A 17,844-nucleotide genomic window follows, 5' to 3' on the forward strand; every position below is an offset into this window, starting at 1 on the left:
TATTAAGGGACCCAGTGACTCTTCTACCCTGTACTTCTCCCTCCCTTATCCCCCAAAACTAATTTACAAAGGCAGTAAATGCATTTATTTATGGTCTCTACCTCACTACTTTTTGAATTTTAGTTGACTAGTGGTCATACTTGATTAATAACTTTTTAATGTACTTTTTCATTACATACGGTATCAGAAAAATATTGGATAGAATATTTTATATAGGAAATGGATGAAGAGAAAACGTTAATGAAAAGCTTCTCTAGTTTGGACCCCACTTCCATTCTTTTATCCCTCCTGTTACTGTACTCTCAAGTACTTAATTGCTATCATTGTTAATCATCTAATTATGGTTATGGTTACAGTAGGCTGCATGAAGATACTGCCAATGAATCTCCTTTTTATATGTAACATTACTTTTGGTGGTAGATTTACATATTATGCTCAAAAGTGTTTGATTTTTTTCTAAATTTTGTTTAGAATAATGAGTTGAATCATATTTTTTCTTCACAAAAATATGATTAATATTTACACTAAAATGTGTAGTAATCCAGATGAATGTATAGTCTTAACAGCGTCTCAGTAGACTGACTGATTTGGAAAGTTTTACTGTTAATCAAACCAATTGGTTGTATCACAATACATGAACATTAATTCATTGCATATGTGTATGCTTTCAATGGTTTTATTGTTTCATGTCCAAATGGAAACTGCATCTTCTAGCGTCTAAACATGAAGTCAGATGTATCCCCCATAGGAACATCCTTTGATCGAGATGATAGTGTCATTTTCCAACATAAAATGCATTGTATTTTTGGAATGAGATAGGCCTTCTGGTTACATAATATTTTTTTTTCTAAGAAAATTTGGAAAGTCTTATCAGTTTTTAACAACCAAGGTCCTTTAAATTCAAAAACTTTTAGTAATCCTCTGGGAAAATCTTTCATAATTATTTTGTCTTTCTCAGCATGGTTATGGTTAGTAAAGAAGTAAAGTATTGTTAAGGTTATACATTGATCATTAGGAACACAAAACAGAGGATGGTATTAAGAACAGGTGTATGATGTATACCAAGTGAAATTATTTGTAGCAGAAAATGATGAGACAGTTTATGTGTAAGTTTTCTGAAAATTATTTGATATTTTCATTGAGCAAATGGTTATATATGTATATAAATTTTTTGAAATGTAATTTAAAATTGTGTTATAATAATTTGATGTGTAGATAGATTTGAAATATTGGAACAAGATTCTCTCAAGAATTAAACATCCATTATTTTATTCATGAAGTATAATTTCTTATGTATTCATAGCCATTAAACATAAGTAAATTTTTATAGATAATAACAGGGATTACTTAATTACAAAGATGGAATAGGCATGTATAAGATTTATACTGCTAGGCATCATCCTCAGACTGAATGGTTCCTGGTCCATGTTGTTGGAAGACTACTCTTGGTAGGTATTGGTCTTTACATTTTTTCATGGCAGGAGAGGATTTTTAAGCTTAATAAAAAATACATCTAGTGGACAAATCATGATTATTGGGAATAATGGCTGATTTACACATGCAAAGATCAGGTGGAATGCAGTTTTGAAGTGCATTGTGAGTACTTGTTTATATTCGTAATGAAATACCAGTTTAACTCGGCTGACAGTGGTGTGTGGAAAAAATGTTTGCTTTGACCATTTTGCTGGTTAGAGAGAAGCTGCACATTGGAGTTAAATATATGTCCAAGAACCCTGCCCCTCAGGTATTGACTGATTTACTTGACGTATCAGTATTACAAATGGTGGAGGCACTGATGACTTGGTGATACCAGGCATTAACTGAATACTTGGAATCTATTGAATACAAAGAAAACTTGTATTATAGGTAATATGCCTGTGATAAGACAAGTGATTTTTTTAATATACAAAGTTCTAATAAATGTATTCTGATGGCATATGGAAGGAAGGATATCTCTCTTATTTCATCACTGATCATATATCATTTACCAAATTGACAGCCAATGTTTATCCAATGGACACCCCTTTTGGACACTATACACCATACATCAAGAGAGTTTTAAGGGTTAGGTGTTTAATGTAAGAGACAAAAATTAGAATTAAGGATTACAAGGTCCACCAATAGGCAAGTGCCTAATTATCTTGTATACTTTACTTATACTGATTCCACGTGGGCTTGAGTGCCAGCTCACCTTTTTTTTTTTTTTATATTTCTTTTGCAATGCACATCATCTCCATATCACTGGAAGATTGGCTGCTTGTTTGTCTGTCTTTCGTATCATTAGTTCTTATGTTTTATACGGGACAGATCAACTGCATACAGGTATGTACCTTTGGTGGGAATAAATTGTACAAAACTGGGACTCCTCTGATTATTTGGAGTAGAATTTCTATCCTTTTACCCATTTGTTTATAAAACCTTTTCTTTGGTCTGTTTAAGAACTTGGGTATATGGCCTTAAGTATATTATTGTAGATCTTATTCACGTATATGCATGTTCTGTCATGAAGAGAGACAGCTTTGTATTCTTATTTATTGGTGAAACAATGTGGGAATAGTAAAATTTTCTCTTCAGTATGTTTTATCAGCAGTCAGGAATTATCCTATTAATACTGATTGAACATTTTAAGTGATAGCACAGCTCAGTATAAGATGTGCATAGATTCAGTAGACTAGCTATGTTAATCCTTGATTTTCACAAGTTATCTTTTATTAATATCAGATATGTGCTTTTCAGTGTGCATAGTATCCAAAAGGTGTTCACTGGACATACAGTGAATAGTTTATTAACTGATAGCTTGGTAAATGGAGAAATGTCTATCACAATTTCTTTTATAAAAGTTTATACAGTGCAAATGAGTTTTCATTTAGCCAGGTCATTTGCATTCAGCATTTCATTCCATACTACAGTTTTTTTAATAGTTATTATAATGCATCATTATAGTCATATGATAAAAGAACATAAAGTATGTGTAAGGTGATATATGTGTTGTCTAGAAATAAATTATGAAAAGTATAAAAGGTTCTTTATGTGAACCTGATTGTTTAACTATAAAAATCATGTACATTAGATATTTGTCTTTAGCTTGAAAAGCTTCATATCTTTCATACTTGTTTGCCATTTCCCATGTTAGCAAGTTAGTTTCAGGGCCAGAAGAAAAGACCTCCTACTCTTATTCACTCTGTAACTGTCATGTGTATTGCACTCAAAACCACAGCCCCCTATTTGCAACCAGGCCCCATGGACATTTCCTTGGCTGCTTCATATGTCTTGGTGCAGTCCTCCTGTATACCACATCGCTCCATTTCACTCTATCCTTTGCATACCTTTCACCTTCCAGCATGTTCTTCTCCAAGAACTCGAAATCTTATTCACTCCATCTTACCAACTCCAATCTGGTCTCCTCCTTGTCTCCTCCACGTCTGACATGTATATCCTCAAATGTCCAAAGCATTTTGGCACACCCTCTTCAACTCTCTCAGCATTACTCTTCTAAACACCACACCTCTTTCTAACCTTAATCTTACATGAAAAATGCTTATAAAATAATTAAACCACTATAATTATGTAATGCACATTCATTAGTTATTAAGGAACTGTACTGAAACCACCTTTTAAGTGTTTATGAAATTGAAGATGAACTAGACTCAGTTGCTTGTGGAAATATTTCTTTACTATAATGATGTTTTTCTGCAGTAACTGGTTTCATTTAGCTGTGTAGTATAGCATCATATGGTTGTCTTCCTTGTATTTTGAAACTATTTACCTGTAAGGATCAATGTTCCTGAAAATAACAGTGAACTGAGGATGCTTTAGGCTGCATTTACACCTAATGAGTCTAGTCAAGGCAGGTCATTACATGTCATAATTTACATATATTTTTGCTGAAACCTTTCTCAACAGGAGTTGAGTCACATGTTTTGCTGTACCCATTTTTTTATTTTGTCAGTCACCACAAGTCCATCGTGGTATGAGCATCATCATGCAGGCCGATGGTTAAAGAGCTCATTTAATGTGATTTAGTAAATTTAGTTTGGGAACCCACTATGACTTCATCTCATAATGCAGCAACTAGTCAAAAAAACTATGTAATACTGACATTGGTGATATCAGCGGCACTGCCTAACCCACTCTTCCTTAAACAAACTTTATTTAACCAAAAGTCACCAAAAACCATGGCAATGATACTGCAGATGAAGTGGACATGCATTTTCTAGAAGATGAAAAAGTATAAGTGTATATGTTGATTTTTATTATTCATTATACAGTATATGGTGTGGGAGGCAAGTTGCTAAAGCAGTGAAAAGTTTTTATCAAGGATGTAAGGCATGTGTACAAGTAGAAAGAGAGGAAAGTGATTGGTTCACAGTGAATGTTGGTTTGTGGCAGGGGTGCGTGATGTCTCCATGGTTGTTTAATTAGTTTATGAATAGGGTTTTTATGGAGGTAAATGCAAGAGTTTTGGAGAGAGGGGCAAGTATGCAGTCTCTTGTGGGTGAGAGGGCTTGGGAAGTGAGTCAGTTGTTATTCACTGATGATACAGCGCTGGTGGTGATTCAGGTGAGGAACTGCAGAAGCTGGTGACTGAATTTGGTAAAGTGTGTGAAAGAAGAAAGCTGAGAGTAAATGTGAATAAGAGCAAGGTTATTAGGTACAGTAAGGTTGAGGGACAAGTCAATTGGGAGGTAAGTTTGAATGGAGAAAAACTGGAGGAAGTTAAATGCTTTAGATATCTGGGAGTGGATTTGGCAGTGGATGGAACCATGGAAGCGGAAGTGAGTCACGGGGTGGAGGAAGGGGCGAAGGTTCTGGGAGCATTGAAGAATGTGTGGAAGGTGAGAACATTATCTCGGAAAGCAAAAATGGGTATGTTTGAAGGAATAGTGGTTCCAACAATGTTATATGGTTGCAAGGCATGGCCTATAGATAGGGTTGTTTGGAGGAGGGTGGATGTGTTGGAAATGAGATGTTTGAGGACAATATGTGGTGTGAGGTGGTTTGATCGAGTAAGTAATGAAAGGGTAAGAGAGATGTGTGGTAATAAAAAAAGAGTGTGGTGAAAAAAGCAGAAGAGGGTGAGTTGAAATGGTTTGGTAACATGGAGAGAATGAGCGAGGAAAGATTGACAAAGAGGATATATGTGTCAAAGGTGGAGGGAACGAGAAGTGGGAGACCAAATTGGAGGTGGAAGGATGGAGTGAAAAAGCTTTTGAGCGATTGGGGCCTGAACATGCAGGAGGGTGAAAGGCGTGCAAGGAATAGGGTGAATTGGAACGATTTGGTGTACTGGGGTCGATGTGCTGTCAATGGATTGAACCAGGACTTGTGAAGCATCTGGGGTAAACAAAGGAAAGTTTGTGGGGCCTGGATGTGGAAAGGGAGCTGTGGTTTCGGTGCATTATTCATGACAGCTAGAGACTTTGTGTGAACGAATGCAGCGTTTGTTGTCTTTTCCTAGCACTACCTCATGCACATGTGGGGGGAGGGGGTTGTCATTTCGTGTGTGGCGGGGTGGTGACGGGAATGAATAAGGGCAGACAGCATGAATTATGCACATGTGTATATATGTATATGTCTGTGTGTGTATATATATGTATACGTTGAGATGTATAGGTGCGTGTGTGGACGTGTATGTATATACATGTGTACGTGGGTGGTTTGGGCCATTCTTTTGTCTGATTCCTTGCGCTACCTCGCTGACGCGGGAGACAGCAACAAAGTATAATAATAATAATATACTTTTTAATACTTAGTTGCTGTCTCCTGCATTAGCGAGGTAGTGCATGGAAACAGATGAAAGAATGGCCCAACTCACCCAAATACACGTGTATATATGTATACACCCACACATATACATATCTATACATTTCAATGTATGCATACATATACATACACAGACATATACAGATATACACATGTACATATTCATACTTGCTGCCTTTATCCCTTCCCGTCGCCACTCCACAACAAATGAACCCCCCCCACATGCGCCAGGTAGCGCTAGGAAAAGACAACAAAGGGCACATTCGTTCACACTCAGTCTCTAGCTATCATGTATAATGCACCGAAACCACAGCTTCCTTTCCACATCCAGGCCCCACAACTTTCCATGGTTCACCCCAAACGCTTCACATGCCCTGGTGCAATCCATTGATAGCACGTCGACCCTGGTATACCACATTGTTCCAATTCACTCTTTTCCTTGCACGCCTTTCACCCTCTTGTAAGTTCAGGTGCTGATCACTCAAAATCTTTTTCACTCCATCCTTCCACCTCCAATTCGGTCTCCCTCTTCTCCTCGTTCCATCCACCTCTAACACATATATCCTCTTTGTCAATCTTTCCTTACTCATTCTCTCCATGTGACCAAACCATTTCAATACACCCTCTTCTGCTCTCTCAACCACACTCTTTTTATTACCACACATCTCTCTTACCCTTTCATTACTTCATCGATCAAACCACCTCACACCACATATTGTTCTTTAACATTTCATTTCCAACACATCCTCCCTCCTCTGCACAATCCTATTTTTAGCCAATGCCTCACAACCATATAACATTGTTGGAACCACTATTCCTTCAAACATACCCATTTTTGCTCTTGGAGATTACGTTCTCGCCTTCCACACATTCTTCAATGCTCCCAGAACCTTTGCCCCCTCCCCCATACTGTAACTGACTTTTGCTTCCATGGTTGCATTCACTGCTAAATCCACTCCCAGATATCTAAAACACCTCACTTCCTCCATTTTTCTCCATTCAAACTTACTTCCCAATTAACTTGTCCCTCAACCCTGCTCTTATTCACATTTACTCTCAGCTTTCTTTTGCACTTTTTACCGAACTCAGTCACCATCTTTTGCCGTTTCTTACCCGAATCAGCCACCAGCACTGTATCATCAGCGAACAAGAACTGACTCACTTCCCAAGCCCTGTCACCCACAACAGACTGCATACTTGGCCCCCTCTCTCCAAAACTCTTGCATTTACCTCCTCATCCACAAACAAATTAAACAGCTTTGGAGACATCGTGCCCTCCTGCCGCAAATCGACATTCACTGGGAACTAATCACTTTCCTCTCTTCCTACTTGTATACATGCCTTACATCCTTGGTAAAAACTTTTCACTGCTTCTAGTAACTTACATCCTACACCATATACTCTTAATACCTTCCACAAAGCATCTCTATCAACCCGTATCATATGCCTTCTACAGATCCATAAATGCTACATACCAATCCATCTGCTTTTGTAATTATTTCTCACATACATTCTTTCAAAGCTAACACCTGATCCACACATCCTCTACCACTTCTGAAACCACACTGCTCTTCCCCAATCTAATGCTTTGTACATGCCTTTACCCTCTCAATGAATACCCTCCCATATAATTTCCCAGGAATACTCAACAAACTTATACCTCTGTAATTTGAACATTCACCTTAATTTATACCTCTCTAATTTGAACATCCACCTCAATTCCCTTTGCCTTTGTGCAATGGCACTATGCATGCATTTCGCCATCCTCAGGCACTTCACCATGAACCATGCATACATTTAATATCCTTACCAACCAGTCAACAACATAGTCACCCCTTTTTTAATAAATTCTACTGCAATACCATCCAAACCCGCCACCTTGCTGGCTTTCATCTTCCGCAACGCTTTCACTACCTCTTCTCTGTTTACCAAACCATCCTCCCTGACCCTCTCACATCGTTCACCACCTCAACCAAAACTCCCTATATCTGCTACTCTATCATCAAACACATTCAACAAACCTTCAAAATACTCACTTTATCTCCTTCTCACTTCACCACTTCTTGTTATCACCTCCCCATTAGCCCCCTTCACCGATGTTCCCATTTGTTTTCTTGTCTTATGCACTTTATTTACCTCCTTCTAAAACATCTTTTTATTCTGTCAAAAATTTAATGATACTCTCTCACACCAACTCTCATTTGCCCTATTTTCACCTCTTGCACCTTTCTCTTGACCTCATGCCTCTCTTTTATACTTCTCCTAGTTATTTGCTCTACTTCCCTGCAAAAATATATATATATATATATATATATATATATATATATATATATATATATATATATATATATATATATATATATATTACTTTTACTTATTTATTTATTTTGCTTTGTCGCTGTCTCCCACGTTAGCGAGGTAGCACAAGGAAACAGACAAAAGAATGGCCCAAACCACCCACATACACATGTATATACATACACTTTCACACACAGCACATATACATACCTATACATCTCAATGTACATATATATATACACACACAGACATATACATATATACACATGTACATAATTCATACTGTCTGCCTTTATTCATTCCCATCGCCACCCCGCCACACATGGAATAACAACACTCTCCCCCCTCATGTGTGTGAGGTAGCGCTAGGAAAAGACAACAAAAGCCCCATTCGTTCACACTCAGTCTCTAGCTGTCATGTAATAATGCACCAAAACCACAGCTCCCTTTCCACATCCAGGCCCCACAGAACTTTCCATGGTTTACCCCAGACGCTTCACATGCCCTGGTTCAATCCACTGACAGCACGTCGACCCTGGTATACCACATCCTTCCAATTCACTCTATTCCTTGCATGCCTTTCACCCTCCTGCATGTTCAGGCCCCGATCACTCAAAATCTTTTTCACCCCATCTTTCCACCTCCAATTTGGTCTCCCACTTCTCCTCGTTCCCTCCACCTCTGACACATATATCCTCTTTGTCAATCTTTCATCACTCATTCTCTCCATGTGACCAAACCATTTCAAAACACCCTCTTCTGCTCTCTCAACCACACTCTTTTTATTTCCACACATCTCTCTTACCCTATTATTACTTACTCGATCAAACCACCTCACATCACATATTGTCCTCAAGCATCTCATTTCCAGCACATCCACCCTCCTGCGCACAACTCTATCCATAGCCCACCCCTCGCAACCATACAACATTGTTGGAACCACTATTCCTTCAAACATACCCATTTTTGCTTTCTGAGATAATGTTCTCGACTTCCTTACATTCTTCAAGGCTCCCAGAACTTTCGCCCCCTCCCCCACCCTATGTTCACTTCCACTTCCATGGTTCCATCCTCTGCCAAATCCACTCCCAGATATCTAAATCACTTCACTTCCTCCAGTTTTTGTCCATTCAAACTTACCTCCCAATTTACTTGACCCTCAACCCTACTGTACCTAATAACCTTACTCTTATTCACATTTACTCTCAACTTTCTTCTTTCTCACACTTTACCAAACTCAGTCACTAGCTTCTGCAGTTTCTCACATGAATCAGCCACCAGCGTTGTATCATTAGTGAACAACAACTGACTCACTTCCCAAGCTCTCTCATCCACAACAGACTGCATACTTGCCCCTCTTTCCAAAACTCTTGCATTCACCTCCCTAACAACCCCATCCATAAACAGATTAAACAACCATGGAGACATCACACACCCCTGCTGCAAACCTACATTCACTGAGAACCAATCACTTTCCTCTCTTCCTACATGTACACATGCCTTACATCCTCGATAAAAACTTTTCACTGCATCTAACAACTTGCCTCCCACACCATATATTCTTAATACCTTCCACAGAGCATCTCTATCAACTCTATCATATGCCTTCTCCAGATCCATAAATGCTACATACAAATCCATTTGCTTTTCTAAGTATTTCTTACATACATTCTTCAAAGCAAACATCTGATCCACACATCCTCTACCACTTCTGAAACCACACTGTTCTTCCCCAATCTGATGCTCTGTACATGCTTTCACCCTCTCAATCAATACCCTCCCATATAATTTCCCAGGAAAACTCAACAAACTTATACCTCTGTAATATGAGCACTCACTCTTATCCCCTTTGCCTTTGTACAATGGCACTATGCAGGCATTCTGCCAATCCTCAGGCACCTCACCATGAATCATACATACATTAAACAACCTTACCAACCAGTCAACAATACAGTCACCCCCTTTTTTAATAAATTCCACTGCAATACCATCCAAACCCGCTGCCTTGCCGGCTTTCATCTTCCGCAAAGCTTTTACTACCTCTTCCCTGTTTACCAAATCATTTTCCCTAACCCTCTCACTTTGCACACCACCTCGACCAAAACACCCTACATCTGCCACTCTATCATCAAACATATTCAACAAACCTTCAAAATACTCACTCCATCTCTTTCTCACATCACCACTACTTGTTATCACCTCCCCATTAGCCCCCTTCACTGAAGTTCCCATTTGTTTCCTTGTCTTACGCACTTTATTTACCTCCTTCCAAAACATCTTTTTATTCTCCCTAAAATTTAATGATACTCTCTCACCCCAACTCTCATTTGCCCTCTTTTTCACCTCTAGCACCTTTGTCTTGGCCTCCTGCCTCTTTCTTATATACACCTCCCACTCATTTGCATTATTTCCCTGCAAAAATCGTCCAAATGCCTCTCTCTTCTCTTTCACTAATAATCTTCCTTCTTCATCCCACCACTTACTACCCTTCCTAATCTGCCCACCTCCCATGCTTCTCATGCCACAAGCATCTTTTGCGCAAGCCATCACTGCTTCCCTAAATACATCCCATTCCTCCCCCACTCCCCTTACGTCCTTTGTTCTCACCTTTTTCCATTCTGTATTCAGTCTCTCCTGGTACTTCCTCACACAAGTCTCCTTCCCAAACTCACTTACTCTCACCACTCTCTTCACCCCAACATTCTCTCTTCTTTTCTGAAAACCTCTAAAAATCTTCACCTTTGCCTCCACAAGATAATGATCAGACATCCCTCCAGTTGCACCTTTCAGGACATTAACATCCAAAAGTCTCTCTTTCGCGGGCCTATCAATTAACACATAATCCAATAATGGTCTCTGGCCATCTCTCCTACTTAGATACGTATCCTTATGTATATCTCTTTTTAAACCAGGTATTCTCAATCACCAGTCCTATCCCTGGGGATAGGGGAGAAAAATACTTCCCAGGCATTCCTCGCGTGTCGTAGAAGGCGACTAAAGGGGACGGGAGCGGGGACTAGAAACCCTCCCCTCCTTGTATTCTAACTTTCTAAAAGGGGAAACAGAAGAAGGAGTCACGCGGGTAGTGCTCATCCTCCTCGAAGGCTCAGACTGGGGTGTCTAAATGTGTGTGGATGTAACCAAGATGAGAAAAAAGGAGAGATAGGTAGTATGTTTGAGGAAAGGAACCTGGATGCTTTGGCTCTGAGTGAAATGAAGCTCAAGGGTAAAGGGGAAGAGTGGTTTGGGAATGTCTTGGGAGTAAAGTCAGGGGTTAGTGAGAGGACAAGAGCAAGGGAAGGAGTAGCACTACTCCTGAAACAGGAGTGTTGGGAGTATGTGATAGAGTGTAAGAAAGTAAACTAGATTGACATGGGTAAAACTGAAAGTTGATGGAGAGAGATGGGTGATTATTGGTGCATATGCACATGGGCAAGAGAAAAAAGACCATGAGAGGCAAGTGTTTTGGGAGCAGCTGAATGAATGTGTTAGTGGTTTTGATGCACGAGACCGGGTTATAGTGATGGGTGATTTGAATGCAAAGGTGAGTAATGTGGCAGTTGAGGGAATAATTGGTATACATGGGGTGTTCAGTGTTGTAAATGGAAATGGTGAAGAGCTTGTAGGTTTATGTGCTGAAAAAGGACTGGTGATTGGGAATACCTGGTTTAAAAAGATATATATATATATATATATATATATATATATATATATATATATATATATATATATATATGTATATGGGTTTATATATATATATATATATAAACATATATATATATATATAAACATACACCATATACATATATATATATATATATATGTATATGGTGTATATTAGTATGGGTTTTCAGAAAAGAGGAGTGAATGTTGGGGTGAAGAAGGTGGTGAGAGTAAGTGAGCTTGGGAAGGAGACCTGTGTGGGGAAGTACCAGGAGAGACTGTGTACAGAATGGAAAAAGGTGAGAACAATGGAAGTAAGGGGAGTGGGGGAGGAATGGGATGTATTTAGGGAATCAGTGATGGATTGCGCAAAAGATGCTTGTGGCATGAGAAGAGTGGGAGGTGGGCTGTTTAGAAAGGGTAGTGAGTGGTGGGATGAAAAAGTAAGAGTATTAGTGAAAGAGAAGAGAGAGGCATTTGGACGATTTTTGCAGGGAAAAAATGCAATTGAGTGGGAGAAGTATAAAAGAAAGAGACAGGAGGTCAAGAGAAAGGTGCAAGAGGTGAAAAAAAGGGCAAATGCGAGTTGGGGTGAGAGACTATCAGTAAATTTTAGGGAGAATAAAAAGATGTTCTGGAAGGAGGTAAATAGGGTGCGTAAGACAAGGGAGCAAATGGGAACTTCAGTGAAGGGCGTAAATGGGGAGGTGATAACAAGTAGTGGTGATGTGAGAAGGAGATGGAATGAGTATTTTGAAGGTTTGTTGAATGTGTCTGATGACAGAGTGGCAGATATAAGGTGTTTTGGTCGAGGTGGTGTGCAAAGTGAGAGGGTTAGGGAAAATGATTTGGTAAACAGAGAAGAGGTAGTAAAAGCTTTGCGGAAGATGAAAGCCGGCAAGGCAGCAGGATTGGATGGTATTGCAGTGGAATTTATTAAAAAAGGGGGTGACTGTATTGTTGATTGGTTGGTAAGGTTATTTAATGTATGTATGACTCATGGTGAGGTGCCTGAGGATTGGCGGAATGCGTGCATAGTGCCATTGTACAAAGGCAAAGGGGATAAGAGTGAGTGCTCAAATTACAGAGGTATAAGTTTGTTGAGTATTCCTGGTAAATTATATGGGAGGGTATTGATTGAGAGGGTGAAGGCATGTACAGAGCATCAGATTGGGGAAGAGCAGTGTGGTTTCAGAAGTGGTAGAGGATGTGTGGATCAGGTGTTTGCTTTGAAGAATGTATGTGAGAAATACTTAGAAAAGCAAATGGATTTGTATGTAGCATTTATGGATCTGGAGAAGGCATATGATAGAGTTGATAGAGATGCTCTGTGGAAGGCATTAAGAATATATGGTGTGGGAGGAAAGTTGTTAGAAGCAGTGAAAAGTTTTTATCGAGGATGTAAGGCATGTGTACGTGTAGGAAGAGAGGAAAGTGATTGGTTCTCAGTGAATGTAGGTTTGCGGCAGGGGTGTGTGATGTCTCCATGGTTGTTTAATTTGTTTATGGATGGGGTTGTTAGGGAGGTAAATGCAAGAGTTTTGGAAAAAGGGGCAAGTATGAAGTCTGTTGGGGATGAGAGAGCTTGGGAAGTGAGTCAGTTGTTGTTCGCTGATGATACAGCGCTGGTGGCTGATTCATGTGAGAAACTGCAGAAGCTGGTGACTGAGTTTGGTAAAGTGTGTGGAAGAAGAAAGTTGAGTAAATGTGAATAAGAGCAAGGTTATTAGGTACAGTAGGGTTGAGGGTCAAGTCAATTGGGAGGTGAGTTTGAATGGAGAAAAACTGGAGGAAGTGAAGTGTTTTAGATATCTGGGAGTGGATCTGGCAGCGGATGGAACCATGGAAGGGGAAGTGGATCATAGGGTGGGGGAGGGGGCGAAAATTCTGGGGGCCTTGAAGAATGTGTGGAAGTCGAGAACATTATCTCGGAAAGCAAAAATGGGTATGTTTGAAGGAATAGTGGTTCCAACAATGTTGTATGGTTGCGAGGCGTGGGCTATGGATAGAGTTGTGCGCAGGAGGATGGATGTGCTGGAAATGAGATGTTTGAGGACAATGTGTGGTGTGAGGTGGTTTGATCGAGTGAGTAACGTAAGGGTAAGAGAGATGTGTGGAAGTGAAAAGAGCGTGGTTGAGAGAGCAGAAGAGGGTGTTTTGAAGTGGTTTGGGCACATGGAGAGGAAAGATTGACCAAGAGGATATATGTGTCGGAGGTGGAGGGAACGAGGAGAAGAGGGAGACCAAATTGGAGGTGGAAAGATGGAGTGAAAAAGATTTTGTGTGATCGGGGCCTGAACATGCAGGAGGGTGAAAGGAGGGCAAGGAATAGAGTGAATTGGAGCGATGTGGTATACTGGGGTTGACGTGCTGTCAGTGGATTGAATCAAGGCATGTGAAGCGTCTGGGGTAAACCATGGAAAGCTGTGTAGGTATGTATATTTGCGTGTGTGGACGTATGTATATACATGTGTATGGGGGGGGGTTGAGCCATTTCTTTCGTCTGTTTCCTTGCGCTACCTCGCAAACGCGGGAGACAGCGACAAAGTATAAAAATATATATATATATATATATATATATATATATATATATATTCCATGTGTGGCGAGGTGGTGATGGGAATGAATAAAGGCAGACAGTGTGAATTGTGCGCATGGGTATATATGTATGTGTCTGTGTGTGTATATATATGTACATTGAGATGTATAGGTATGTATATTTGCGTGTGTGGACGTGTATGTATATACATGTGTATGGGGGTGGGTTGGGCCATTTCTTTCGTCTGTTTCCTTGCGCTACCTCGCAAACGCGGGAGACAGCGACAAAGCAAAATAAATAAATAAATAAATATATATATATATATATATATATATATATATATATTATTATATATATATATATATATATATCTTTCTTTCTTTTCTTTCAAACTATTCGCCATTTCCCGCATTAGCGAGGTAGCGTTAAGAACAGAGGACTGGGCCTTTGAGGGAATACCCTCACCTGGCCCAATTCTCTGTTCCTTCTTTTGGAAAATTAAAAAAAACGAGAGGGGAGGATTTCCAGCCCACCGCTCCCTCCCCTTTTAGTCGCCTTCTACGACACGCAGGGAATACGTGGGAAGTATTCTTTCTCCCCTATCCCCAGGGATAATATATATATATATATATATATATATATATATATATATATATATATATCTTTCTTTCAAACTATTCAACATTTCCCGCATTAGCGAGGTAGTGTTAAGAACAGAGGACTGGGCCTTTGAGGGAATACCCTCACCTGGCCCCCTTCTCTTCCTTCTTTTGGAAAAAAAAAAAAAAAAAAAAAAAAAAAAAAAAAAAAAAAAAAAAACGAGGGGAGGATTTCCAGCCTCCCGCTCCCTCCCCTTTTAGTCGCCTTCTACGACACACAGGGAATACGTGGGAAGTATTCTTTCTCCCCTATCCCCAGGGATAATATATATATATATATATATATATATATATATATTTTTTTGCTTTGTCGCTGTCTCCCGCATTTGCGAGGTAGCGCAAGGAAACAGACGAAAGAAATGGCCCAACCCACCCCCATACACATGTATATACATACGTCCACACACGCAAATATACATACCTACACAGCTTTCCATGGTTTACCCCAGACGCTTCACATGCCTTGATTCAATCCACTGACAGCACGTCAACCCCGGTATACCACATCGCTCCAATTCACTCTATTCCTTGCCCTCCTTTCACCCTCCTGCATGTTCAGGCCCCGATCACACAAAATCTTTTTCACTCCATCTTTCCACCTCCAATTTGGTCTCCCTCTTCTCCTCGTTCCCTCCACCTCCGACACATATATCCTCTTGGTCAATCTTTCCTCACTCATTCTCTCCATGTGCCCAAACCATTTCAAAACACCCTCTTCTGCTCTCTCAACCACGCTCTTTTTATTTCCACACATCTCTCTTACCCTTACGTTACTTACTCGATCAAACCACCTCACACCACACATTGTCCTCAAACATCTCATTTCCAGCACATCCATCCTCCTGCGCACAACTCTATCCATAGCCCACGCCTCGCAACCATACAACATTGTTGGAACCTCTATTCCTTCAAACATACCCATTTTTGCTTTCCGAGATAATGTTCTCGACTTCCACACATTCTTCAAGGCTCCCAGAATTTTCGCCCCCTCCCCCACCCTATGATCCACTTCCACTTCCATGGTTCCATCTGCTGCCAGATCCACTCCCAGATATCTAAAACACTTCATTTCCTCCAGTTTTTCTCCATTCAAACTCACCTCCCAATTGACTTGACCCTCAACCCTACTGTACCTAATAACCTTGCTCTTATTCACATTTACTCTTAACTTTCTTCTTTCACACACTTTACCAAACTCAGTCACCAGCTTCTGCAGTTTCTCACATGAATCAGCCACCAGCGCTGTATCATCAGCGAACAACAACTGACTCACTTCCCAAGCTCTCTCATCCCCAACAGACTTCATACTTGCCCCTCTTTCCAAAACTCTTGCATTCACCTCCCTAACAACCCCATCCATAAACAAATTAAACAACCATGGAGACATCACACACCCCTGCCGCAAACCTACATTCACTGAGAACCAATCACTTTCCTCTCTTCCTACACGTACACATGCCTTACATCCTCGATGATACAGCGCTGGTGGCTGATTCATGTGAGAAACTGCAGAAGCTGGTGACTGAGTTTGGTAAAGTGTGTGAAAGAAGAAAGTTAAGAGTAAATGTGAATAAGAGCAAGGTTATTAGGTACAGTAGTGTTGAGGGTCAAGTCAATCGGGAGGTAAGTTTGAATGGAGAAAAACTGGAGGAAGTAAAGTGTTTTAGAAATGTGGGAGTGGATTCGGGCAGTGGATGGATCTATGGAAGCGGAAGTGAATCATAGGGTGGGGGAGGGGGCGAAAATTCTGGGAGCCTTGAAGAATGTTTGGAAGTCGAGAACATTATCTCGGAAAGCAAAAATGGGTATGTTTGAAGGAATAGTGGTTCCAACAATGTTGTATGGTTGCGAGGCGTGGGCTATGGATAGAGTTGTGCGCAGGAGGATGGATGTGCTGGAAATGAGATGTTTGAGGACAATATGTGGTGTGAGGTGGTTTGATCGAGTAAGTAATGTAAGGGTAAGAGAGATGTGTTTAAATAAAAAGAGTGTGGTTGAGAGAGCAGAGGGTGTTTTGAAATGGTTTGGTCATATGGAGAGAATGAGTGAGGAAAGATTGTCCAAGAGGATATATGTGTTAGAGGTGGAGGGAACGAGGAGAAGCGGGAGACCAAATTGGAGGTGGAAAGATGGAGTGAAAAAGATTTTGAGTGATCAGGACCTGAACATGCAGGAGGGTGAAAGGCGTGCAAGGAATACAGTGAATTGGAACGATGTGGTATACCGGGGTCGACGTGCTGTCAATGGATTGAACCAGGGCATGTGAAGCGTCTGGGGTAAAGCATGGAAAGTTCTGTGGGGCCTGGATGTGGAAAGGGAGTTGTGGTTTTGGTGCATTATTACATAACAGCTAGAGACTGAGTGTGAACGAATGGGGCCTTTGTTGTCCTTTCCTAGCGCTACCTCGCAGACATGAGGGGGGAGGGGGTTATTATTCCATGTGTGGCGAGGTGGCAATGGGAATAAATAAAGGCAGAAAGTATGAATTATGTACATGTGTATATATGTATATGTCTGTGTGTGTATATATATGTGTACATTGAGATGTATAGGTATGTATATTTGCGTGTGTGGACGTGTATGTATATACATGTGTATGTGGGTGGGTTGGGCCATTCTTTCGTCTGTTTCCTTGTGCTACCTCGGTAACGCGGGAGACAGCGATAAAGCAAAATAATAATTATAATAATAATATATATATATATATATATATATATATATATATATATATATATTATATATATTATATATATATATATATATATATATATATATATATATATATATATATATAACCTTGCTCTTATTCACATTTACTCTTAACTTTCTTCTTCCACACACTTTACCAAACTCAGTCACCAGCTTCTGCAGTTTCTCACATGAATCAGCCACCAGCGCTGTGTCATCAGCGAACAACAACTG

General features: G+C 40.1%; 1 protein-coding gene across 1 annotated transcript in view; it reads right to left on the minus strand.

Moving 5' to 3' along the window:
• Positions 1-1,698: 1,698 nt before the first annotated feature.
• LOC139745875 (uncharacterized) overlaps positions 1,699-17,844 on the minus strand; it is a 45,594-nt gene continuing 29,448 nt past the window's right edge. Inside the window, exon 2 of the transcript XR_011712009.1 lies at positions 1,699-1,835. The gene's annotated coding sequence lies outside the window, so the exon portion shown is untranslated. The remainder of the gene's footprint in view (positions 1,836-17,844) is intronic.

The sequence above is a fragment of the Panulirus ornatus genome, chromosome 63 (genome assembly GCF_036320965.1).
Source record: "Panulirus ornatus isolate Po-2019 chromosome 63, ASM3632096v1, whole genome shotgun sequence".
In the NCBI taxonomy this organism is placed as follows: domain Eukaryota; kingdom Metazoa; phylum Arthropoda; class Malacostraca; order Decapoda; family Palinuridae; genus Panulirus; species Panulirus ornatus.